Source organism: Sturnus vulgaris, chromosome 2, assembly GCF_052056855.1.
Source record: "Sturnus vulgaris isolate bStuVul1 chromosome 2, bStuVul1.hap1, whole genome shotgun sequence".
Lineage (NCBI taxonomy): Eukaryota > Metazoa > Chordata > Aves > Passeriformes > Sturnidae > Sturnus > Sturnus vulgaris.
This window is the reverse complement of record NC_142244.1, coordinates 12,601,694-12,628,242: the sequence shown is the minus strand read 5'-3', so window position 1 is coordinate 12,628,242 and position 26,549 is coordinate 12,601,694. Positions and strand designations below refer to the sequence as shown.

General features: G+C 38.1%; 1 long non-coding RNA gene across 1 annotated transcript; it reads right to left on the bottom strand.

The window, feature by feature from the left end:
* Positions 1-10,690: 10,690 nt before the first annotated feature.
* Positions 10,691-24,674, bottom strand: LOC148224624 (uncharacterized). The gene is made up of 3 exons (XR_015801926.1): positions 24,564-24,674; positions 22,186-22,245; positions 10,691-13,443 (listed from the first exon to the last, which is right to left on the bottom strand). It is a non-coding gene; the product is annotated as an uncharacterized LOC148224624 (long non-coding RNA).
* Between the last annotated feature and the right edge of the window lie 1,875 nt (positions 24,675-26,549).

The window sequence follows — 26,549 nt, the reverse complement described above, 5'->3', positions numbered from 1 at the left end:
GGAAATTATTTTTCTATCAATCTCAAAAAGGGAAATGGACTTTTCTTCTAAAAGGGAACTAAAATACATATTGCCTTTCTAGTTCACTTGTTTAATGACGACAAAACTAGCTACATAAAAAAAAAAAACATGCTGAATGTTGGAATTTGTTATTTCTGAATTTTGTCAAATATTAGAGCTCTGGATATAGCAGCTACCTGCTGCTCCAGAACAGCAGAGGGAGCACAAAACACTTTGTTTTCTTTTAATTTCTTGGTGTTGGTGAGATTAACTTAAAAATGACAGTCACAAAGGTTGTTAGAAATCATAGGTCTTCATCAAGTTATATATTTTTCTAATTGTCTGATCAGAACTGTTGCTGATGGTATCTCTCATCTCCCAGAAAATCACACACAACTTGCAAGTAATGCTTGTTTTCATCAGGAAATCTGTCTAATCTCTTTATATTGGGCTTGACTTTTATTTTTCAGCTGAACTTTAGATACCACTTCTTTTCATCACTACCCAAAGGTCCAAATAAGTGGCAAAATAGTCCGAATTATGTTCAATTTTATACTTCAGAATAGACTACCTTGGCTGATGTAATTCAGGGGCAAGTTAGCATCACAATCTTGTCAATTCCATTTTTATATCTTTTCTGTGCTATGCAGCTATGTGTGTGTTCTGAAGCTCTTGAAATATCTTCTTCCAGCTTCACTGCCTGAGGCCACAAGTGTGCAGAGCAGTTCTGTCTCCCAAAGAATGTCAAACATAATGAAAAAATGAACTTGCAAAAGAGCTGATTTTTGTATGCCTTCCTGCTAGTTTCTTCTGCCTGCTCTTTTTGCTTTCCCCTTGTTCCCCTAGGTTTTATTTTCTGCTTTTGGAACTGTATCCAAAGCTTCCTCAGAATGAATTGCTTTTAAAAAGCTTCCTCATAATGAGGCTTGTCACACAAATGAATGGAGCATTGCTGAACGCCCACAATGTGGCACAGGCTGACTCAACCTTTCGATGCTCGCTCTCAGAATTAGCATTCTTGCCCAACAATGGTTTTCATCCCTTCTCTTTCTGCTGCTGAAGATTGTGACCTGATATATTCAAGAAATCACACTCACAGAAATAAATGGAAAGTATGAGGATTAAAGTGAAGGTTAACCTCACAGAACAGGAGAACTTTAAAGTCAGGCTATCTTCCTCAGCCATTGGACCTAAGTATTTTAGGGAGAGAAGCAGAGAGTGAGTGATCTCGAATTCAGTGCCAAAGGTGAAGGCAGCTTTCCTCACAATGGGCAAAGCCTGTGTGCTTTAAGGGTAACTTCAATCAAACTGCTCCATGGCTGAGGCAAACAGGGTTGGGCCACAGCTGCACACCCTTCTGCTTCACCACGGAGGGCAGGAGTGCTCAGCATCACCTGAACTACTTTAGACCTCTGAGCACCCAAATCCTGAAGGAGAAACAGAGGTGAAATACCTGCTTTGAGCTGGTGGATGCTGGGAGAGCATAGGCTGGGCTTGAAAGACTTTCTGTCAATTCATTGAAGACATTAGAAGTAAATAGAATAAAAGAGAGCAGCCTCACTGCTGGAGTCCTGAGAGCTGAACAGTTCTTGCTGGAGCTCACACCCAAATTACTGGTGCTGAGCAGCCCTAGGTGCTCTGTGTGCCCTGGAGTGCAGTGAATCTTACAGGCTCTGGACAGTTTTTGAGGGCAGTCTTCTTTACAAAGGGGACACAGTGAAGAAGAATAAAGAGTGAAAATTTATCTGAAATCCTGAATTTCCATTTTGCATGTAATCTTAACCTTCTAAAGAAAGGAAAGAGACAAAGGGAGGAGGGGAACGGAAAGGGAAAATTATCAAGACTCCAGCTCAGCATTGCTACTGAAATGGAATGGAAATTTAGAATTTTTTTTTTTTTTTTAATTATCACAATAACTTTTCTATTTAAACCATTAGACCTTGTATGTTACTCCCCATCCTGATCTGGCAAACTTGCTCTTAGGCTTTCAGCCAGCTATCACAAGTGCTAGGAGAGGAGTTGTAGCCCCATCTCAACTAGGAGTCTCTGACTAATTATATGGGATGTATGACATCCTCTGTCATTGCTACACAAGATCTTTTCATGTTTTGGCTTCTTCTTAATATTTTGCAAAAGCAAGCAGTCTAGAGGCAGCTGTATATGGCAGACAACATCACATTTCTTCCATGAAGTTTTAGTCCCAGTTTGCACTGGTGACCTTGCACAATCTTTGAAAACCTCCACTGCCTCACTGATTAAGCTGATGGACTGATGGTTTTCTGCTTTCTATGCAAAAAATGCATAACACCTTGCTTGATTAGAGATACAATTGCACAGAATTATTAGCATCATGGAGTAGAAATTATGAAAGTGCAATTTATGATCATCTGGCTCCCAGACTACTGCACTTTATTAAAACAAGAGAATATTTTGGGGAAGAAAAATAGGATGCAGGAGCAGGGTAGCTGATGATCTCATATTCAATTCCACTTTAGGCAAAAACAAAGCATGCAAAATTTAGCCCAGAATGATTAACATTCCTGGGGTTATAAACTATACTGAAAACCAAATGCTATGAAGGAAATTATTAGACTACCTTAATTAAAAACATCACTACCAGCTCTCCACATAATAAATGCACTTGATCTGAGTGAAAGAAAATGAAGTTAATGGTGAATAAACATTTGAAATAAAAGGAAGATTTTACAACCTAATGCTGGGGGAGGTCTTCATTCCTCTCTGTAGCCCCTGCAGCCCCATTTTGGCCAGTGATGGTGGATAATCAAGAAACCACTGACTTTGGGAAAGATATATATATATATATATATGCACCCACCCTGTTACACAGAGGAAGAAGTAAAGCAGAAATTCCCATTATCTCTAAGTTAGATGAGGAAGGAGAGGGACAGAAGGGGCAGAAAGGCTGGACTCCCTGCCAGCTGGAGGAGGCAGATGAGAGGCTGGGCAGGGAAGGGAGCTGACCTGGCACCTGTGTTTGGGAAGGAGCCAAGCCTGGCTGCAGCAGTGAGCAGGAGCCCAACAGGGAGCACCAGGCAGGTGTAGCCTTAGACAGGTCCAGGCTGGCTGAAGCAGAGGTCAGGCTGAACAAATTTGATTACCTTCTTCTGAGAAGGGACAATGACAGCTGACAGGAGTGCCACAGCAGACATAATCTCCTTGGACTTCAAGAAGCCTTTTGCAGTGTCGTGGTTTTGAAGGCTGGGTTTTAAAACTGGTATTGCTGGCCAGATTTTACTAGTTAAATCAGCATCAGAGTGAAGCAGGGATGTTGAAAGCTCATGTAGATTTCATGCTAATCACCTTGGCAGTGACCCTTTAAAATCAAGAATAGTTTTAAAATAGATTTTATACTGCTTGCAGCTGTAAGTTACCTTACTTAAGCAGAGGAGGTTGACTTTATTCAGAGAGATGAGCTTGATAGCTTTAATTAATTCTTAATAAAAGAAAAATAAAACAGATGAAAGCAGCCAGCTCAAGAATTTAGAAGCAAGCCAAGAATTTCATACTTAGGGTCTGGGTCTTGTAAGCACAAGCATCAGAGTAAATTTATTTCCATATGTGAAAATCAATGATCTTTGTCATTGTAATTAAAACTGTACTTAAAAGTGTGACTATTTTCATTGTGGGATGTTTTGCCTGCCTGTTTCAGCAAGAGTTATACCACCACTGGTAGACACTGGGAAAGTCTCAGGCTGCACATAGATTATAAAGGGACAGTGGCTTTGTTCTCTTATCAAGGTTTGGACTGCCCAAGCACATCCTGTGTCAGGACAGCATCTGGCAGCTGTTTCCATAGAATCATCAAATCACCAACACCACTGGAAAGGGAGCATTGAAGGTCTTTTAGTCAAAATCCCAGCACAAGACCATTGTGGGATGAGGTCAGTTCTGTCTTAGTCCAGTCTTTAGTACAAGGGCTGTGAAAAACTAATTTGCAGATTTGACAGCCTCCCTGTGCAATGTGTTTCCATGCTGCACTACCCTCACAGCTTTGCTGTTATTGCTTTGGTTTGAGTTTGATTTTTTTTTTATTATTATTATTTACCTATAGTACTTGTTGTCCAGGGATCCCTGAAAATTAATTCAAAGGAGGGAAACCTTTACAAAAAAACAAGACCCATCTTCTATTGTTCTCCACCTCAGAAGTATGTTAAGGCTGGATTGTCAGCACTGAATAGAAGTTGTTGCCTTTTGTTGATTTCATCCAGCCTATTAATATTGTTGGTGGGCTTTTCTTGGTTGGGTTGGTTTTTTATGTTGTTCCTACTTAATTAGTACAGTGCATTGTCTTGGGGCTATTTGAGGATGAAAAACAAGACTTTAATGATAAAATACAGGAAAAAAAGACAGGCTACTCTTGTCAGTGTCAGCAAATAAATAGCATTAATCTGTCTTCATTACTGCCATGCATGGTGTAACACAAGAGCCCAGCAGGTGGGAAGACGTATAATATCTTTTAACTACTCCATGAGTGCTAAGAATTGAGCTGAAACTTAAACTGTAAATTTTTCTTTGATCAGCAAAGAATTATGACAGCCATTTTGTCTCCAGAAGCCTTCTGAAATCTTTCCATTAGGATACCGAGGGAGTGCAGAATGCCTGACCTGACCTGTTGTCACCAGTTCTCAATGGGAGGTTACTGCCATTTGTGCCTTTGGAAACTCTGCCCTGTCTGCACTGTGGAGTGGGATGCTCATTCCAGCTGGAGTTACATCTCTTCCCTGCTATACTATTTAAAAATATGATGTTTTAATTAGCAAGTAGTTATGTTTTAGAGTGCTTCTGAACGTGTCATATCCTTAAAGGTTTTCAGCAAATGGATGTTTGGTTCCCCCCTTCCCCACCTAAAAAATGAGTTACCCAAGTAATCTGTGCCAAGTGTTTTTGAGAATAAAGGTTGAACACACACAAATAGATTATGTGGAAGTGTAAATCAGAACTGTGCAATTCACTTCAGTGACTAACATTATCTGAAGATCCGGACTATTAATTATTGGAAGCCTACCTTTTTAAAAGCAGTTTTTTAGTCACTGTGACATCTAACCATCTGGCTCCAGTTTCCCTCAGTACATACTTTCAGGCATGAATACTGGGAAGCTTTGTTAAATATGCAGATTACCCAGGCAATATGCAAGGGGTGGTGATAGACAAAGCTTTGTTTGCACAGCTCATTTCTTTGCAAAGTTGTCTTAGTTAAACTTTATATACCAATCAGTAATGGATTTGATTTGCTGGTGTCTTTACCATGGCTTTTGCTACAGTTGAAGATTTTAACTGATGGGACAAGGGAAAGAATATCCTGGCTGTTGTGATCATCTGCCAGTCTCACTCTAGAGGAAACAGGAGAGATTGTTTTTGGAGTGCTTAACAGCTTGACCCCTTTTGACAGTTTATTGCTCTGGCACATCTCTGTAACACATAGGTGTGATCTGTTTTGGAAAGAATAATGGCTATTAAAGCACTAACCCAACAAAGTGTACATCATGGCCTATTTGGAAGTCTCTTGTTGCAGAGTGCACGTGTTGGCGTGGCCTCTCTCAGGCTGTGTGTGCTCACAGATCACAGCTCTGGCACCGCTGGGCATCTCATTCCCTGAGCAGATGCTTTGGCCCCCACAGCTGCCATTGCTCCACCTCATAAGGAGGTTGAATCAGCATCCTCACCCTGCAGAGCTGATATTCCAGAGTATCATCACCAAGGCAAAAGCAGAAGCTCTGGACCCACAGAGATCTCAGTTACCTCTAACAGGCTGCTTGCCAGGGTCAGCAGAGCTCCTCAGCCCCAGCCTGAGATTCATAACATGCTCTTTCAAAGAGCTCCTACACAGGGACTGTAATTTTCTTTGCTGCCACAGAACTGCCTCGTTTATAAAATAAGATCTAGTGTTTGAACACAGAGTTCCATTCTCCCGAGGATATGATTTTACCCAGCACAATATTTCCTGAGGCAACAAAGTTATTGACTGCAATACTTTACGTTGCTGCAGAAAGGAAGCCTCTGTAAAATAACCTTTAATTGTCACCCTGCTTTGTCTTTTTTGTGTCTTCGGGTATGCATTTAGAAGGGGCTACAGGATACAGAAGAACCTCGAGGAGCTTTGCAACCAGTCCACTACTTTTTCCTTTGTTCCTGCAGAGATTTTTCCTTTCATCAGGTGTGGAGACAATCTGTGGTCCTGGAAAAGGATATGTGCTTCTCCATCTCTACAGTCCCAAGACACTGTCTTCCCTCCCCCAAAGCAGGGCTCTTGCCATCTGACATCCCTGTAGCAGAAAATGCCCTAAAGTTTCTCTGCTATCTCAGCTGTGAGGATGTCACCACTCTCGTTGATAAAGCCTGAAGTCAACTCGCTTAGCATGATTAAGAGTTAAAGGGGTTGATTTTTAAATGTTGCTAATTAAAAATAAAAAGAAGGTATCTGCAAAGCTTTTCCTATAACCTCAGTTTTGTAATGTCTGTGATATCCAGTTAGTCTTAACTACCTCATTGAGGCTGACAGTATAAAAAGGGCTAATTTTAAACTCTTTAAGACTGTTAGAAAAAGCATTTCCTATTGCCATTGTGATTTTTCTCTCACCCCCATGTAAAACAGTTATTGAGTTTCTGTAGCTTATATTCTTACCTATGTATTATTAATTCAGTGAAAGAGAGGTAGCTTAGAGTGAAGAGAAATACCTCACATCCTGTTAAGACCCTCTTCACCCCAAAACCTGTGACACTGTTGAAAAATCTCTTGATGTGTGCAGCTGAATTCCCAACTCAGCATGTGCACCTAACAAAACCCATCATCAGCCAATTGGAAGTCTGATTTTTTGAGGACCATTGAACACTGAACATTTCAGGGAGCTGCAATTACAGAAACAATTGTGTTAAATAACTTTGGACTGATGGTGTGTGAACATCAGCCCTCCCAACTTCCCCTTTCTTGTTTTGGTTGGAATCTGACAGTACACAGGGTCATGATAGGAATACTTTAGGGAGTGTTGATATGCTTCAGGAACTCTGTCATTTCTTCATCTATCTGTGATTTATGCCCGTGTTTTATGACTCCATAGGTTGAATAGCCTCATATTTGCAGTTCTATTTGATGTTGAGAAGAAAAAGGGCAGGGTGCGTTTTAATGGAGGTGAAGCATCTTAAACTCCCCTCACATAATTCCAATTCCACTTTCAGTCATAGCAGTACAAGTCAGGAGGCACAGCATGTTTCACATTTCTGTAGTGCTGGACATATGCCAAATAAGAAGCAGTTTACCTAAGACAAATAGCAGACTGTATTAGAAATTCTGCATTTGTTTATTAGCTATGTGAATTGTTTATTTTGCATTTTTATTTGGTACAGTGGAAAGTGATAATGTTTGTATTATAGGGAGACCAGAGTTTTCTATTGCTCCTTAGGAGTCCCATAAAACATGTGAACAACATTCAGTTTTTGTTGTGAACCTGGTCAGCTGATGACTGATGCCAGTGCACGGGTTGTGTTCTCATGGGTTGTGCTGACCACTGTCACAGGAGTGCTCAAGGCCACCTCACCCAGTTTTTTGGAGTCTTCCAAAACCTGGGCTAGTGGAAGGTGTCCCTGTCCATGGCAGGTGGGCTGGAATGAGATGGTTTTTACTGTCCTCTGCAACCTAAAATATTCCATGATTCTATGATATTTTATGCATGTCTTGTTCTTGTCTCTTCCGCACTCTGGATCAATTTCTACACGTGATCCTGGTGTACGTTTTTAACATATGATGGCTCTTCAAATGCCTGTACTCAGGCATTAAGGGGACTCAGCTGTCACACTTAAATTCACAGATGAGCCTCTACATGGTACAGCTGAGCACACTTGAGTGAGGCCAAAAAGCTGCCAGTGGCTTGGTTGCCTTGCCATGCTTACAGGTAGCTCATCCCAGTTGTCTACCCAAGTGAAAATATAATGCAAACATTGCCTAAACCCTGCAAGCAGCCAGGTGATCCCTGATTTAGAACTGCAAACTTGCTACCTGCAGTGAGCACAGAACAGGCTTGAAATATTTGATATGTAATAGAAATATTAACTGTAATGATTAAAACAAGCTATGTAAGAATAAGGTAATGCAGTAGCTTAACAGGCACTTCTCCAATCCTGCCCAAGTACAGGTGGAAATGCAGACTAAATTGTGCAAACCAAACTTCCACAAAATAATACATAAATGGTGATGTATTGTGACAAGGTAATTAACAAAGTAGAAAGACGAACACCTGTCTCCTGCATATGGATTGGCAGGTACAACCAAGACTTGGAGTGCATGAGGGTTTATGGAGAAGTTTGCAGAATATTCTCTGCATAAAACCTCTCCCCAGTCCTATTTCTAAAACTGGACCTTTTCCCACTGCTGTTCTAAAAAGATGAAGGATGAACTGATTGAGGAGAACAAGGTAGTTTCTTGTATGCCTATTTGGCAGAGCAGAGAATTTATATGCTGATCACAGAGTGGAAATTATTATGATTTAAAGTTAAGATGTCTAGAAGTGAGAATTGGAAGGCCCACAGGGAAAACAGTGAAGGAATGTGAAAAGAGAGGCTGTCATTCTAACAAGAAATACATAGCTAATAAATATATAAATAAATAAATAATAACATCTATTACATTTGGATATGTTCTATTGTCAATTGTTAGAAGACCTAAAACCAACACGTGATAGAAGAGATATTCTATGTTGGTTTGGTTTTATTTTTCCATCTTTGATACTGCAGAGATAAATGCTTATTTAAAAGACAGAGATTTTAAGAAATTGCTGTCAAATTTGTTTGTAATTATATCCAGACATTTGAATAGAAAACAGAAAACATCTTTCTCCCTTTTTGACAATGGCAATATGTCTTTCATATGTGCAGAGAGTAGAAGTGAACTAGTGGTGAATCAAAGATTAAATTTTAAAATTAACAGTAGCACTTGTAAGGCCTTTGGAAGAAATAGCATAATAGAACAGTAATTTCTTGGGCTGAACTTCTCATGCTTGAATGTTATTGCATCCTTTGAAAAACTCAAATGAGAAAGATCTGAAATTATAGAACTTTTAAAGCCTGGCAAATAATTTAAATAGTGTCCAAATAATTTAAATAGTGTCCACAACAGATAATAACTTTGTCACACTTCTGCTGATCCTTTTCTCTTAAGTTCTCAGGTGCAACATGAGAGAAGGGAGGAGATTTTCTCAGGAACATCAGAAAATTCTCTCTGGCAATACCAGCACTCCTGCTTTAGTTCATCTTCAGTTCACACTTGAACAACACCAAGGTGAGCTTGGGAGAAAACTTTCTATCTCTGCTCACTATAAATAAGGTTTCAAAGGTTTATTGTTCTTAAAGGGATGGGATCAAGTGGTTGAGTGCACTGGTAACAAAATGGAAAACTTTTCTAAATGTAAGCAGTTTAAGCTGTGAAATTCATCATCCGTTTAAATCCTTCCTTTCTTCTCCCCCATACAGAACTAGATGCGTGGCCAACTGAGCTGCATGTGGCTGTGCACAGGATTTCCAGTGCTGGGCTATAGGTCCAGCCACATGCATATTGCTGCTTGGTATAACCACTGGAATATTTCCAGAGTAGGATTAACCCTGACTCTCAGTGAAAATAGATGCCTGCAAAGAACACAAAGAACAATGGGGCATTGGGCAGTACAAACCTATTTGTTTTCAAGTAGGTCATAGATAGATTTTTTATTTTCATGGTAGAAGAGCACAGGAATATGGACCATCTAGGTGCTAGTTGCTACGGTAACCATAAAATCACATCCTCCAAAACCTTTCTATTTAATTATATACATCACTGACTAGCTAGTGGAGTAAATGTCTTTTTTTTTTTTCTCTTCAAAACTCCAGATTGAAAAGGAAAAAAGGCATGCTCATTGCAGTTAACCTTTTCTTTGTCACTGATATTTTTGGGAAGAGAATTTTTTCCTTCTTACAAGGCATTTTTAGCTGATGTTCCATCCAGTTTTATTGACATCATAAATTGTTGTATTGGACTGTAGTGCTACACAGTTAAGGGTTAGAGGTTTGTCATTGTTTCTGTGTATTTATAGCCTAATTCTCCAGACTTCTCCTTGATATACATGATTTGTTTCCAACCTCATGCTATTGGGGCTATATTTCACCTGTGGAAATACCTGCATTTGGTTGAAATCCATATCTGCTTGAAGACTACATGAAAAACATCCCCTGTGTACAGAAAACTTTACATTTTGCCAAACAAAACAAAGCCAAGATATTGAAATAAAAACTAAGATTGTGCAATGTCTTAGATGGACTTTCTGAACTGCTTTTGTGCACCAGGATGAATGGGCATTAAAAGCCTGTAAACAAGTAATTCAGATGCTTCTTCTATTCCTAGGGTACCTTCTTTATAAAACAGCAATAACTATAGGTAACTTTAATACCTAGGGGAAAAAAAAGAGAAATATTTTATTCCATTTCCTTGCTTCTGTAGATTTTATGACATATCCCTTTAAATGTTAGCAGAAGAGATACATATTTCGCTATCCTGGAAACAGAAATAATAATTTTCCTACTCTTTTAAAAATATATGCAATGTGTAGATTTAATTTTTCTTTTCCCTTTTTCAGTATTTTTTCTTGACAATATGTTGATTAAAAAAAGTAATGAGGAATACTCTCCACATACGTATTAGACAGTCATGTTTAATTCATACAATTCTTTGTTCATTCTTCTGATACTGCATTGCCACACCTTACCAAAAGGAATATTTTTATATAAATATGAATATTTCCATCAGTAAAAAAAAAATCAGGTCCCACACAAATTTGTTTCATGAAGTCACGCTACACCTAATTTTGGGGGTTTTCCAGGCAAGAGGTCACATGCTAATAATTAAGTTTATTAGCTACACTGGTTTCACAAGGCAATCAAAATTGCACATTGCAAGTCATTATTACCATTTTGATAAGTCAGCAATAGAACTGGAAGGCTTGTTAGGATGATTCAAAAAGGCAAACTCTGAAATCAACACACAGAATCCCTAAACAACAGTAACCTTTAGCCAGGTAATGAATAAATACACTGAGCTCACTGTGTGAGCTTTACAGAGAGGTTTACACCCAAAATGAATAATATGTTTAAGTCCAATTAATAATATTCTTTCTATTGGAAAAATTAATTCCGTATAAGTATAATTAAAAAAATAATCAAGTCAGAAAGTTTAAAGCTCCAGTGTTAGTAATATAACAAGAGAAATTTATCAAAATTAATACCAATGAGTTTATTTACTGCCAGAAATTAGCCAGTTGCTATGATTAACTGTTTCTCTTTCTAATGATTAAATAAATTATATTTAAAAATGATAAGTGTTCTGAAATGTCTGCTTTTAGAATTTGATGAGCATTTTATGAATATATGAATTTGTGGCAGACAGATGGATGGTTCTAAGCACTTCTCAGTCCAGCATCATGTTTTGAGCTGCAGATGCCAATGGCAACAGTTGTACATCTATTATGAAATTTGGACAACCTTCAATTTTGGTTTTCTTTATTATCCTACTTCAAAACCAAGGGAAATTCTTGAATAATTTGGGAAGATACCTCCTCTATATGTATGGAATTAAAATTATTTTAATCTTCTATAATGGCTTAACAACTTGGTGGAGATATGTCTTTTCCCCTTTTTGAAACACCTGTCATTAGTCCGCGTACAACTGATTGACACTCGTGGATCAAATTGCATTTAAGGCTGATATACATAAACAGTCTATCCATGTTTCTCTGGAATTACTGTCATCCTTCCACCGTGTTTCTGGGTCCTAAGGTTCAGGCATTGGTTCAGGGCAAGAGAGAAGGATTACAGAGAGAATCAGCATCACAATCCTGTTTTTGGGAGGAATGTCGGTGTAGGTTTCCTTCCTCCTCACATTTGTGTCTGGCTGGGGAAATTTTATGTGTTTTATGTGATCTTTGCCCTGTTAAATCTTCAGTGGTTCACATTTCCACATTGCTGTGTGTAGTACATTTAGCTTTTATGTTGGAGACATGGTCATTATCTTCTTTGTTATCCTTAAAGCTATCTTTACCCTGCTCCCATGGTGGCATTCCTTTAATTAGGGTTAACTGACCATTGGTGACATGTTTATAGCCCTGTGGCCCCTGGTGTCATCCTGTGCCCATGGTTTCAACACCCCTGCAATCACTCCCTGTCAGTATTCCTTTTTTTTTTGTTTTGTTTTATTCTAAAGTCGTAATCAGCTCATTCTGCACTGAGTACCTGCTCGATATTACCCCATGCAGCTGCTCACAAGCTGAAACAAAGTAGGTAATACTGATAATATGATCACATAATTATTGTTCCTGCTAGGCAAGACTAACATGGCTCCAGCTAGGCCAAAAGAAGTCCAGACAGAGCCTGATGGGTGCTGAGTTGTGTCATTGTCCTAGCACAAATCCTATTACAAACAGCACGGTACAGGACAACAAGGCTACAGACTGCCCTAACCCCAAAGCCCTCACTTCAAGGATCCATGCAAGTCTGAATGAAGTGCCTACTTGTTAGTTAGCAGGGAAACATCTATAATACAGAGCACAGAGTCAAGTATCCTGTTTACTTTCTGCTCTGAAGTGTGGAATACAGTTATAAAGAAGTAGGGCAACAAAAGACATTGCTCTGGCCACATTTACCAAGATTTATCTTAAACACTCCAGTTTCTCATGCTCCTTTGTTAGTTTCTCTCAGTTGTCCCTAGTCTGGCACACTAGAGAGAGCTCTTAGATCTGAATGTTTTCTACTTGAACAGCTAATGGTTAGGAGGCCATTTGGAACAGTTTTTTCTTTGGCCCACAATCAAAGGACCTGTTTTTTTTTTTTCTCTCTTATTTACCTACTCATCATTTTCCTGTGTGAGAGCAGTGAGACATTACACGGTGCCAAGAGGATTATGTAATCGCTTTCCCCCATCCTCCCTAACTTTACTTGATTAACATTTTTATTGCATATCTTAATTAGTAGATTCCTAGCTTTAGGCTTCAGGCTGCTTTCCTCTCCTGACAGCCTCCGTCGCATGCATTGATTTAATTTTAAAACTTCTGTAACATGAGAAATTTTAATGGTTTTAAATATTTGGTTTGTTACAAGCTTGCATATAGAGTGCTATAATAACACATTGAAAATTATTTGAGAATTTGCTTCTGAGAAGGAACAGCTTCTTCCTTTACATTCTATTAGATTTCAGGCAACTCATTTATATGAGAAAAAATTAGAATAAAAATTGGATAGTCTTAATGTGAAGGGTTTAGAAACAGCTTTTTTCATTGAGACATTAGAGACACATTCTTGTAAAGATAAAAGGAAACGGAGGGTAAGATTGATCCCAGTTGTAAATGTAGATGCTTCTTTGTGTGGGCCACTTGAGGAATTGATCCAGTAAGCAGTGTCCGAACAATTCAAAATCTGCAGAAAGCAGAAAGCAAAGCTGAGATGAGCATAGTTTCATCTTTTTACCCATCACTTCACTGATTATAGAACTTACTTGTAAAATTATATTGCAGTTGCTTCGGCTCATTTTTTCTACACTGGATGGTGTTTTCTGATCACCATATTGCAATATATTCTGATTCAATATATTCTTGCAATCTGTCTTGCTGAATCCTTTGAACATTTTATAAAAAACTTAACTATCTTTGATGGGACAGAAATTTGAATTGTACCATGACAACAATTCTATTAATATATTAGCTTTCATTCTTGCATTGTCTCCTTTTTGTCTCTCAATATTTCATGACTTGGAGGACAGAACAACTTCAAAAGGATTGTATTTCCTATTTCCTTTTTAAATGTACAGAAAATGTACAGAATTCTTCACACTTGTACTGTTTAGTGAACTTAAAAGTTTATTTTCATGTGTTTTCCCTTTCTAAAGATAGTTGAGGAAGCATCATTTGCTTCCTACAAAGGCATAGAGCAAAATTACATTCTGTGATCTGTAGGTGTGTGTGAGAGAAACCCCTTGTGTCTCCTGTTCCTTTCTATGCTACAAATCAGTCAGCCATAAATATATTTATCCCCAAATCACTTTGAGTAACTTCTTATATTCATAGGCCTTTAAAGAATTCTGGGACTCTGCATATCTTTGATCCTAGAGACAACTTCTCCTTTGCAAAGTTTTCTGGCTTGTTTTACATGTAAATTATCCCACAGGATGGAATGAGACCAAATACTGCATTGACCAAAATATGAGGTGATGAGTATAATTGGGGCTTTATTTATTATGTGACTTGGCAGGAAGATATGTGAATCATCTACACAGGCCTATAAAACCATGCAAGAAAATGAGCCTTCTAGCTGGATTTTGTGCCTGAATTTAATTGTCCATGTATTGATTCTCCTGTCCTGTCCTGTCCTCTCCTCTCCTCTCCTCTCCTCTCCTCCTCTCCTGGTGTACAGATGTTTGTAGGTGATTGAAGGGAGGAAGACCTGGGGGCACTTGCATGTAAGCATTTTTCAGTCCATCCATCCATCTATCCATCCATCCATCCACCCACCCATCCATTCATCATCCATCCATCCATCCATCCATCCATCCATCCACCCCCTCTGTGCATGGAAGCTTGTAACACCAACACATTTCTCCAGAGCCCAGTTCCTGTGTTATGCAGCAGAATGGCAAGGAATGGGCTTGCAAATCACTGAAGGTTCCATTTTCCATTTGTATTTCTGGATCTATCTGGTAAAGGCTAGCAGTCTTACTTTCCCCTTTGGGACATGCTTGTGCTGAGCCCAGTTGCATATCAGGTCATTTGGTCTGTGGATTTATTGTGCTAGGATGTCAGAATTAGGATTTTGGTCCCTTGGTTCACATTTTGAATTGAACTGTTTCCATTTCTTTGGATTCATCCTTGCTGGCCTGTCTAGATACCTTCAGCATGTGGCAAGGGAAATATAATTCTATGTAGAACCAGAGGGAAGAATGTAGTGATTGCAAATAATTACAAAAGAACCATTTCCATAAATTGCAATTTACTTAGTCAGCTAATTCCACATATCATGATAGCTTCAGGAGAGGAAGTATCTGCAGTCTCTTGTTCGTGGATGACAGGGAATCAAAAACACTGCTTTTTATACTGATTTTGGATCATGAAAAGTGCAAAATTCCTTTGTGTATGTATTTTTTGTATGAGCTCAGAAACACAAATTCAATAGATTCTGCAGAAACATTATGTTGGAAAATAATGTATTCACGGGATTAGTAATATCAAATATTAGTTCTGTGTAAAAAAAAACCTGCAATAAATTATTCAATGAAATCTCTTTTCTCTGCATGTAGTTTATGACAACACTGACTTGCAAAAACTGTTTGGCTATTCAGAGTAAATCTATCTTTTCAGTGTGCTTAAATATTCTGTATTCACCTGTATCTGCTACTTCTTCTGAATTCCTTGATTTAACAAATGTCATTTGTGAACCTTCTTTGTAATAATAATATTGTACACACTATAACTGATATAACTATACTGGTAAAAGTAGTGATACAGTTACAATTCTATGAAAATGCCATGTTTTTCTATTAAATCACAAAACGTGTATTAAAATGTAACAGACCTCTTAGGTTTACTAAATTAGAAAGGAAACAACTGAAAATCTAGCCCAACTTAAACACAGATTTTATTGCAGACTCTACACACAGCACTTGAGGCTGAGAGAAGATTTCTAATGCACTGCACAATTTTAGTCCCAACAGAGAGTCTAAAAATAAAACTGTCGAAATATCTTAGTGCCTCCCACAAAGAGCTGCAGATATTTTAGTAGCAGGGCTCAGAGTAAAGGCATTCAGGCCTGATCCCTAACCCAGTGATGACAATTAGATTTAACATGTTACTTTGATTGCACTTTGTGCTTGAAAGTATGTGGAAATACCAGTACAGCTCATCAGTATTTCTACTGGGAAAGGACAAAGAAGATAGAGAAGGAAGTGAGGTAGGGAGGGAGAACTACAATTATTGTCTTTGCACAAAGAATTCTGAAACTGCCTGTAAAAAAATCATTGCTGGGAGATTGAGTAAAATTATGAATTTTGAAAGCAGAGAACAGTGACTATATTTTATCTTCTCTTATTTCAGAAGGATAAAATATAAAGCAGAAAAGTCCATTCAAAGTCATGTGAAATTGAACCAACTATGATATTTCACATTTTTATTATTGAAATTATATAGAAAGAGACACCACTCTGCAGTACCCTGAACTCCAAGAAATCTGGATAAGAGGTTTTTAGACACTGATCAGTGAGAACTGGGAAGTCACTTCTCCTACAACAATATACAATGGAATTATTTGGCAAAAGAAGTGAGGTTGTTTTGAACCTTCACAGTAAAAAAAAAGGGAGTGAAGGAAAAAAAATTGAATTTGATATCCAGATTAATAATATAAATATTTAGTGCACAATTTCATGAGGTGTACTGAGGTCTGATCAGCTCGTGGTTATTTGATGAGAACTGGATCCAATAAAATGTTTATATACCTTAAAGTTCAGGAAGAAAGGCAGAACACTTCCTCCTTTTTATTTTAAATCTGTTCTTGCATAAGTGAAAAATTCTTAGATCAAGAGAAAGAATAGAAAACAACTCTTGGTTTACTAGAGCAAACAAAGAGCAAGAGGAACTTTCTCTTAACAGCTTTCATGAGGATAAAAGGGATCATCCCCTTTCTTTGTCCTTTAGCCCAGCAGGATTATCCATTGAGCAGTATGTGACCACCTGTCCATAGGTATATCTAAGAACACTTCCAGAAATCCATTCCATCAGGTCTGGAAAAGAAAATAAATGACTGACAGAATTACAAAGGCTGATAATACTTCACACTTTGAGTGGCACACTTAAAAGTAAATTGTCTTCTTAACATTTGAAAATAGTGGTAGATTATTAGGTGCTACTTCATCTGATGGAAAGCATCACAGTATGTCTCCAGTCCTTAGTGAGACATATTAGAAAAAGAGCCATGGTAAGAACCTCAGAAATTAGAACATGTCTGTTCCTACAAACATAATTTTCCTTAAGGCAGACTGGCAAACGTCTCTGGATTCACTGATCTTGCCAGTTAAAAAATTACAGTAATAGTCTGAATGTCTGTATCCCAGCTTTTAAATTTGTTATTAATTAAACATTTTCCAAGTATTTTGCTCATATAAGCCAGTAATTTTTCCACTTTCAAACTTAAACTGAAAGAGAAAGCTCTCCACATAAATTACATCATCTGGAATCTGTCTTCTAATATTCAGCCTTTGCTTCTATATTTCCCTGAAAAGGGTTGTCACCTACACTGTAAATCCTTTTTAAGCCAAATCACTAAGTTCACTGAATGCACATAACTGCAATTAACTGCAGCCTGCTGGCTCAAAAGCAATTTGGTCTTTCATTAATTACTCAGGTAAACATAGAAAATGCTCTTTTAGCTTGCCTGAATTCACAGAACAAACAACCTCCCTCACCCCAACTTTGATGATCCAACACAATCTTGTCTTTTGATGCTTATCACTTGGTTGTTCAATAAAATGTAATTAAAAACAAAAGCAACATCTCCCTATCACCAACCCTGAGTTGCAGTTAATTGTCAGGCTTTCCAACTTACTCTCACAGTGCAAAGCTTATTGCACTTTAGGTCACAAGACTATTTGTCTAATCTCTTTCCTTGTGGATTGACTCTCCAGAGTCTCACAATGGGATTTCTGCAGGTGAAACTCAGCTACAGCTGCCAGGAAGTTTTTTTCCTCTTGGTCTTATACTGAACATATGCAAAATTGAAAAGATTATGCATGTTTTTATTCAAAGGCTTAAAGAAAACCTTCTAGAAATCCAGTATAATTTATGATGCTTAGCAAGCCATTTGGTTGATTCATTCTGCCCTTCAAGGAAAAAAAAAAAAAGGAAAAACTTAAATTATTACTTTTTATCTTAATTTAAGGTTATTTAAATTTCCTGTAGAAGAAGAAGAGGGGTGGAGGATTATCAAGTATAAATATATAAAAATCCACTAACCAGTGGATGATAACTCAAGCATCCAGTGTGATCCTGCCAAGAAGCCAATCTCAAGCTACCAAGGGCTTCGAAAACTAAATTGAGCAATGATATGGGCATGCAAGAAGTAATTATAAAAATTAATGGACTGTTATTCATCTAGGTTTTTTTTTTAATGTTAATGAACAAATTAGTCTTGCATGTGAGTGTAGCACATCTGTTTGTGCCTACATACAGAGAAACACATCCACATGTCACACAAGCTGGCTCGACTGCACTTTGCAGGACATATTTGTATACATTTTATCACCGTTTCTGTAAACAGCAGCTTCTTTCAGTATGTTCCATGCTCTCTGCCTAGGTCTTAATGGAAGTGTTAATTAGGAGCCCAGTAGGGAAACAATTTATGCTTCTAAACATGTCTTGTGTATGGAGTTTGAGTAATGAGAAAAAACAGGCTGGAACATTCGTATGAACAGATACTAATTATGGTTTCTGAGTGTAACATGCTCACTGCTTTTGCCAATTCTGAGCACAGCACAGAATTATGAAAAAGACCAATGACAAGAGATTTTAAATAATTAAATAATCAAAAAAGGAGCCACAATTTTTCATGAAAGTAGTTTTGTACGTTTAGCTGAAAGAATGATGGTTTGCTATCATGAAACCTCATTCTGCAATGTCTTTGATTTGCTTCGTGTTCAGGATCTACTGACGTCTCTCTAGACTCACCCTGATGAAACTCTGAGGTACCTGTGCCAGGATTTTACCTGATCACATTATGCCTCATATGTAGTTTGCATGTAGCCAAAAGCATCCTTCCACTGCCAAAAATCAGGTTCAGAAGTTCTCAGCAAAAATTCCTGCTCTGTCCTGGAAATAACTGAGAATCTATCTGGTCGACAGGATAGATTTTCATATGATTCGCTATAGAACACACATTGACGTGTTTGTAGTGATGGATAATTAACTTTGTAAACGAAAGCAAAACAAATTTGGTGAATAATAATGTCAGAATCCCAGAAGGGAGAGAAAAAAGGAACAGTACGGAAAATATAAGGGGAAATATTAGTAATACAAATGACATAAAGGACAGTAGAAAATAAAAGGCACTAACATGTGGCTTCTTATTGCTTTCAAAAGGACAGAATAAATACCAAGGCTAATGTAGAGTATAGCTTGATTATTTACCACCTGGTTTCATTTCTTTTTTTACTGGAGCTCACTGTATTTCATATATCACACACAGCTGGAGTGGAACAGTAAGTATATAATTTTCTTCTGCTTAAGTGCAGTGTTCACTATAAATTGAAAACTTTCATCTTGCCTTAACTTTCCATACAGCCAGGCAAAGTGATCAACTGTTCAATCATCCAGGAGTACAGTGAGTTCCTTCAGAATTATATTTTCTTTTTAGATGTCTAGTGCCTGTAAACTGCTTTTATGGAGTGGGGTGATACATGTTTTTCCCTCTTTCCTCAGACCTGTAGTCAAATACATGATTATTTACAACTAGAAATAACACAGATTACCTTTAATTTTTGCTATGATTCTTTATTTTTGTAGGGTATAGTTGGCACCATCAGAAACCTCTAGCTAAAAATGAAATGAAATTTAAGATATAGATGCAGTATTTGGATATTTAAATGCATACAAACATATGCATATATAATGAATGAACACTATAGTATTGTAAATTACACGATACACTATTCTGCTTAGGTACAGCAGTTATATTTTTCTAATTTGCTCACTGTCCTGTTAATATGGATGCCAACAGTGAAACCATTGGTCAGATTTAGACATAGATAAAAATTATTCTAAGGCCCATTAAGGAGTTTTTTGTCTTGCTTGGAAGGAAGCTGGATGAGTTTAAAACTTAAAATATTGCATATGGAACTCCCAGGAGGCCCTTGAAGGGCAAGACACAAATAAAATGAGGTTAGGGTTCCTGGAATACTTGATTTCAATACGTCAAAGGGAGGTCCAGAAAATAAATTTTAAAATGGAGGGCAATGAAAGTAGAATTTCAGAGTTAAAGCCCGAAAAAACAGCAATCCTTGCTTGGAGCCACATCTAATGTAATTTCCTACTGAGGGTACCGTTTGCCAGTTTGGGAGAATTCCCATATCCTACTATGCATAAGTGCTCATGGTCTTTAAAGTATTCCCTTTCCTTTTCCAACGGTGATGAAAGACAGCCAGCAGATGACAGAAGCAGGTGGACACTGTCAACAGTAGATACTAAAGCTGTGTGGTTTGAAGAAAAAGAGAGGCAGAAGATGGATGGATAAAACAGAAAGATATGGGCATTAAATGAAAGAAAAGATAAAACCCCAGGACAAACACAGGAAAAGAAGTAGATCATAAAATGTTGAATGCCACAGAAGCAAAAAGAATTAATATCTTCTCCATTGGTCCATCTTTCCAGCTTCTGGACTTAGAGCTGTCACATCTAAAATTTTAATTTTTTGTGAATGATTAAAATACAGAAATTCATCTCACCCACTGTTGACATTGATAAGGTAGAAGGCTACATCAGCAGTAGTCACCTGTTTCCCTGCTAGTGAAGAGAAATGTGCATTTTTAAGGCATTATTCATCTGAACTATTTTAGGCATTTACATCAGCAGGAGACAAATTGTGGCATGGAATTGCCTGCTTTTCTCCATTGCCTGCACCTTTCTCACATTACTGCTTCATGCACAAGCAGCTACAACAGATCAGATTACTTAGCTCTTTAGTACTTTTGCATTTAAAATGCTTGGTGGCTTGTAATAGTTGATTGTGAGTAGCTGAGGGTTTTGGCTCTCTGTCAGCATTTCTCAAAGTTGTTTTAGTCACAGGCTATTTTTTGTTCTTCCATTCTCTGGGCAAAATGAAGCACTAACAATAAAGGTATGTTTCAGGTACACCAAAGCATTTTACACACTCTGAAGAAAACTCTTTGGTTTTATCAACTCTTTAAAATATTATTATGGCACCTCTAAAATATTTTAAAAATCGAAGCTTTTTAAAATTGAGACATTCTACTGTCTTTTGAAACGTCTTCTTTGTTCTTTGAAACTGTATGGCAAATTTGACTTAATTTTGGCTGGACTTAAAAAGTATTTTTGGCTAGTGAAAGATCCGTGGAGAAAAAAAAAAAAAGATGACCAGCTCTAATAGCCAGATTAATCACGCCTTTTTTTTTTTTTTTTTTTCCCAAGCTTGATCTCTTTTTTTGCAAAGCTCTCGGTTGTAAGTCTGTGAAATGACTGCTTGCCCTTGCTGTGAGTCGTGGCCAAGTGCTGTGCACCAATTTGCCTGTGCAGGGGCTGGCAGCCAGGCTGGCTGCAGAATGTCTGTGTGCAGGAGCCCAGAGCCCTGCTAGGCAGGGTGCTAATTGCAGGCTGGCAGAGGCCAGGAGGACTGGGACGAGGATGGGGGTGTTCAGTGCTGGCAAAAAAGCAGATTTAGGGAGTTAATTAGAAGTAGCAATGAGCCATCCCCTCGTCTCCTGTACTTGCAGTACAGTTTGGACTGTTGCTGGGATGTGTGATGCCTGTAGTTTGCAGGTGGTTGGAAGGAAAGCCTGAACTTAGAAGGGAGCAAATACTGTGCTGGGGCAATGGCAGTGGGGTGGGGAACAGGAGGAACCTGTGGGAGTGCAGTGGGAATCCCAGACTGGGGTCCAGGCACACAGCAAGGAGGAAACGCACTCAGTGTTAACCCAGGCAGAAAGACACTCCAGTAGGACAGAATTTAGACAAAGATAAATACATAGAAGTGACTTGTCTCCACTAGCAGCTGACTGCTCTGAAAAACTAAGCATCTTTATTAAGAGATACAGTACTGAGTATTTCTTTCTATTTATTCTAATGCAATTATTCTTTGGGAAGTCACTTCTATTTCTATTCCTTTGCAAACAGGGCTGAGATGCCATTCTTTTGCCCATATTTTTGCCTCTAACTGTCTGCCAGGTAAATTCCATAATGACTCATTCTTTGTGTTGAGTCTTGGGTTTCCCCAGTTTTGCTGGCACTCAGGTGTTATTAGCATAATGTATTTTTAGTGAGCTCTGTCAGCAGAGCACTGTATGGCTAATCAAGCACTCATTGGGGATAAATGGTAGACTTAATATTCTTATCAGGCTACTGGGGCTTGGAAGTTACCGACCCTTGTTCCACTTATATCAAAGCCACTTACAATGTTACCAGCTTGTAGCAAATTCATTTTCTGTTCGTGTCTGGTTGCTTATGATGGTGCCTAGGAACAGAAAACAGAAAATGGGAAAAGGAAAGGAATGAAGGCCCCTGTTGCCCGAGGCTTTAATGCGATTGCAAGATATTGATCACATGGGATATTTCAGCCTAATCCTCACAGTTTCATAGGCTTTGCAAAAATTGTTTCTCATAAGCACATTCTCAATTACATTTCATTCTTACTGATTCAGAAACACTATTCTTTAAGAGGATCTATTTAATAACAGTAGTAGCTGCCAATTAAACTAGGGATTTTATTAATTTTCTCTAGTGTTTAATCTTGTCTGCTGTTTTTGTGAAAGCTGGATAGTCGAGGTCAAGGTAATGCCATGGATCAAACCCAGGAGCTGCTTCCCTCTGGTGCTCTGCCTTTTTCCTAGGAAACATCAAGACTGATTGAAAGGGCAGTGAGATCTGTTCAAGCACTGAAATTGACTGTGTGCTGCCCACTGTGTCCTGCTACATTTTCCCATTTATGTGAGTTTCCCCAGACCTGACATGGTTTCCCCATTTCTGCCATTTCTGCTTCACCTCTGGCTGGGCTCCTGGAGCACAGCAGAAGGGCTCCTGAAACCCTGCCTGCACCTGCAAAGGAAAGGTGGTGTCACTAGCCAAATCACCTTTACTGGTCTGTGTGTTGGGCACTAGATTTGGCATCAGATTTCTTTTTTCTCTGATAAGAGAAATCACATCCAAAGGCAAAGCAAGTAACTTTTTTTCATGCTAAAATGAAGAATACTAAAGGAAGGAATTACGCAGGCTGACACATACACAAAGATCACTGAAAAAGAAAATTCACTTGGGACAGCTACTAGAAATAGTATAAAATGGGAAAAACAAGTGCATCACTTATTCTATAACTTTGATTTTATTTCTTTGGACAAAAGGAACCATAATTTTCAACTCTTTTGAGATCTTAGGCCAACTAGATGTTTAGAATTCTTCTGTGGCAGATCCAGAACGTTTGCTGCCTTTCTGGATGGGATAAGTGTTTGTGCATCTGTGTGCATGAGTCTCTGTGCATTTCTGGTCGTTCACATGTGTGCATGTGTGTGTTCCTTCATCTATGACTCTGCATGTCTGCCCAGGTTTGTGCATGTATCTCTCTGTGTTTTCCACATCTTGGGCTCCCTCCCTGCAGCTACTTGTGCTGGATACCAGCAGCACACATCGACAATCTCTGCTAATGTCTTGCCACCTACCTGCCACAATATGATTTTGCTGTTTTCCAAAGTCAATCTTTAAGTTTTTCTGAGCTCTAGTGAAATTTAAACCAGTACATTTTGCAGAGAAAATGGTAATAGGAACAAATATTTCAGATGTGTCGTGATGAGGATTTTTTTGTGATACCTTTCTAAAATGAGTTAATTGATCACCAGGTGACTTCAGGTAGTTAACACGACAACCTGCTTAAAGGCTAGAGGACAAGACACACATTTCTGCTGCAGACTCTAGGTGTTTCTGCTTTGTCCTAAGCAAATCTAATATTAAAAAACTGGCAAAGTTACAAATATTGATTGTGTTTCTGGTGAATGTAAGTTTGACTCTCCTAAAGAGAAGTCGTTCCTTTGAAGGATGGGGGAAGCACAGCAGTTATTGTCCAGTTAGCTTTTATCCAGCACTATTTGCTACTGTTAGTTATACAGTAATCAAATAAATGTCCTAGTGCTTTAAAGATAAGGATATTTCAGGAGAAATCCTAAAGATTTCTGAGAGTTAAAGAGACAAAAATTACATACTTGTAAAATATTCTGTCTTAGAAGCATTACTTCATTTGATCTTTGTCTCAGTTTATGTTAGTGAAACAATTTCTATATCACTTTAAATCTGATTTTATCTTGGAAGCAAACAAAACTAAATGAAACTCAGTTAAAATTAATATTTTAAGTTAGCAGTAAATACTTGATGAGATATATCAAAGCCACAGTAAAGTTATTTAATTTCTTTAGATCAATCTTTTTGAAAGATCTCCACCAGACAAACTAGCAAAACTGTTCTAAACTACTCTGAGCAAGTTACCACAGGATAAACAAGTTACAGATTCAGTGACTTTGAAATAACTGTGCATGCTACTATCCAAAGCAAATAAATCAGGTAACTTACCCCTCAGATTTTTTTGTAGGGTAAATATTTGCAAACAGAAAACTAGAGAAATTTCAATGGAGTAGCTAGCACATCATAAACGCCTAGTCTAGCTTACTGCACAGTAACTAGTATCTTGAACTAATCAGAAAATTTCATTTTTTATTTTAACACTCATTGGTTTTCCCAGTACTGCAGTCAGTATAGAATGTTTTGTTTTGATACAAGGAGTGAACTGACCTCACCTCTTCTCTTCTCTTCTCTTCTCTTCTCTTCTCTTCTCTTCTCTTCTCTTCTCTTCTCTTCTCTTCTCTCTTCTCTCTTCTCTCTTCTCTTCCCTTTGAGTCTGTGCTGCTGATATACATATAGGAAGAGAGATTCATAGTATAGGTTCAAGAATCATGATCTCAGGAAGTTAAAAATATTTAGAATAGTTATGGTGTTGTTTGGCTATTCTCTTTCGTCAGTGTTGATCTTTTAGAAGCAGTAATATTTCTCAGAAACAGGAACACTTTTCCTTTATTGATTATGTGACATTTGGGGAACAAAGAAAATATATTCTTACAATTGTATCATGCCTTCCATCCAAATGATTCCTTGTTTTTTCACCAGTATTTTACTGCGTGACGGTACAAACATATACAGAAGCAGTTGCCTAAGGTAAAGGCCAGAAATAAACTCAGACATTTATACCTCCTTTTCAATAGACTGCAGCTTTGCATTTGTTGTTGAAGCCCCTGTGGCTCCTGTTGACCACACAGGCAGCAGCTGCCCCTCTGGGCTTATAAAACCACTGCTCTCCACTCCTGACTGTAATCCTGTGGCTGCTTGCAGAATCGTGGAGGACTCATCAAACATATTGAAAAAAATAAAATGCTTTAGTATGCTGGAAAAGTGGGTGTTGGCTGCCAGTTGCCCTTGCATGAGATTGCTGGCCTCTGCCTATAGAGGGGAATTCCATCCCAGAGCCTGGTACCAGCAGGACCAGCCTCCACCCTCTTGCACACCTTGGCACAAGACATTATTCCCCCTCCACATCCTGGGCTGCCAGTCCCCCCCAGGGATCAACTGTACCTGCAGCTATGATGGGATTTCTTATCTTCAAAGCACTGCAACATCCTAAATTTATTTGTAGAGGTAGACGCTTTAGTTGACTTAGTCACATCAAGTATATTTGCCAGAGGTTTATTGTTCCTGTTCATGGCAGGTGAAGCATTCAGAACCTAGCTAAAAGTAATTATCTTTCATCTTTCAAGCATTCATTATAAGTCTGTTTCTAAATCATTCTTACCTTTCTTCCTAAAGTGTGTTGCATTAAATTTTTTACCCAGTCTTTCCCCTAAGATAGTATTAAAAGCAAATGAAAGATACTTCCTGATATTTAAAATGCAAAACATATAAAATGTGAAACAACTGGGTTTAGCTTATAATTTTTGGTATACGACAATTTTTCTACAAAGACTGCATATGATGATTTAAGACTGCAGATTGGGTAAATAGCTGCTTGGGCTAGAGCCTTTCTTCATTTTCAGGGAGTTCCATTTATTTCTCATTTGCATATATCACTTCAGGAAGATATCCTGAAATTCCCATGCAAGGAGAAACATGTTATTTTTTCATAAGCATGCGAAAATGGAACAACAAGGCCACCTGAACACATGCATTAGGTCTTTCCCTGTCATCCCCTAAACAGTAGTTTTCAGGAAAATGATGCTATTTTACAGGTTGCACACAAAGAAATATCTTCCAGAATGGTTGTCATCTTCTATTTTCAACAATACAAGTGATGTTACCAACTTGTTTTCTGGAGGGTATTTTACAAGGACAGGCAATTTTGCTATTTTCCTTAAACGACTGGGAGATAGCCTTTGTGATAATCTCCTGGAGAAGAGATTATACAACCACTCCTGCTATTTTTAGCTATTAAAAATGATGGTGAAATATTATTGTTTCAATAAGGGTCACACTGCACGAAGATAGAAGGATTTGGGTTGAAATATTTTCCAGTGAGGTAATGTGACTATTGAAAGCAGAAGGTTTGGGCATATGTGTGCTCAAACATGTATATGCTTGCAGAGTGGAAGGAACATGGAGAAAACAATGAGAAGATTAAAGCAGTCAAGAAAAAAAGAAAAAAAAAGGCAAGATTTGGGAATTTATATTTGTTCATAGACTCCACCTCTGGAAAAGGGGTTGGGTTTTTTGGTGTTTTTTAATAGGGCCACT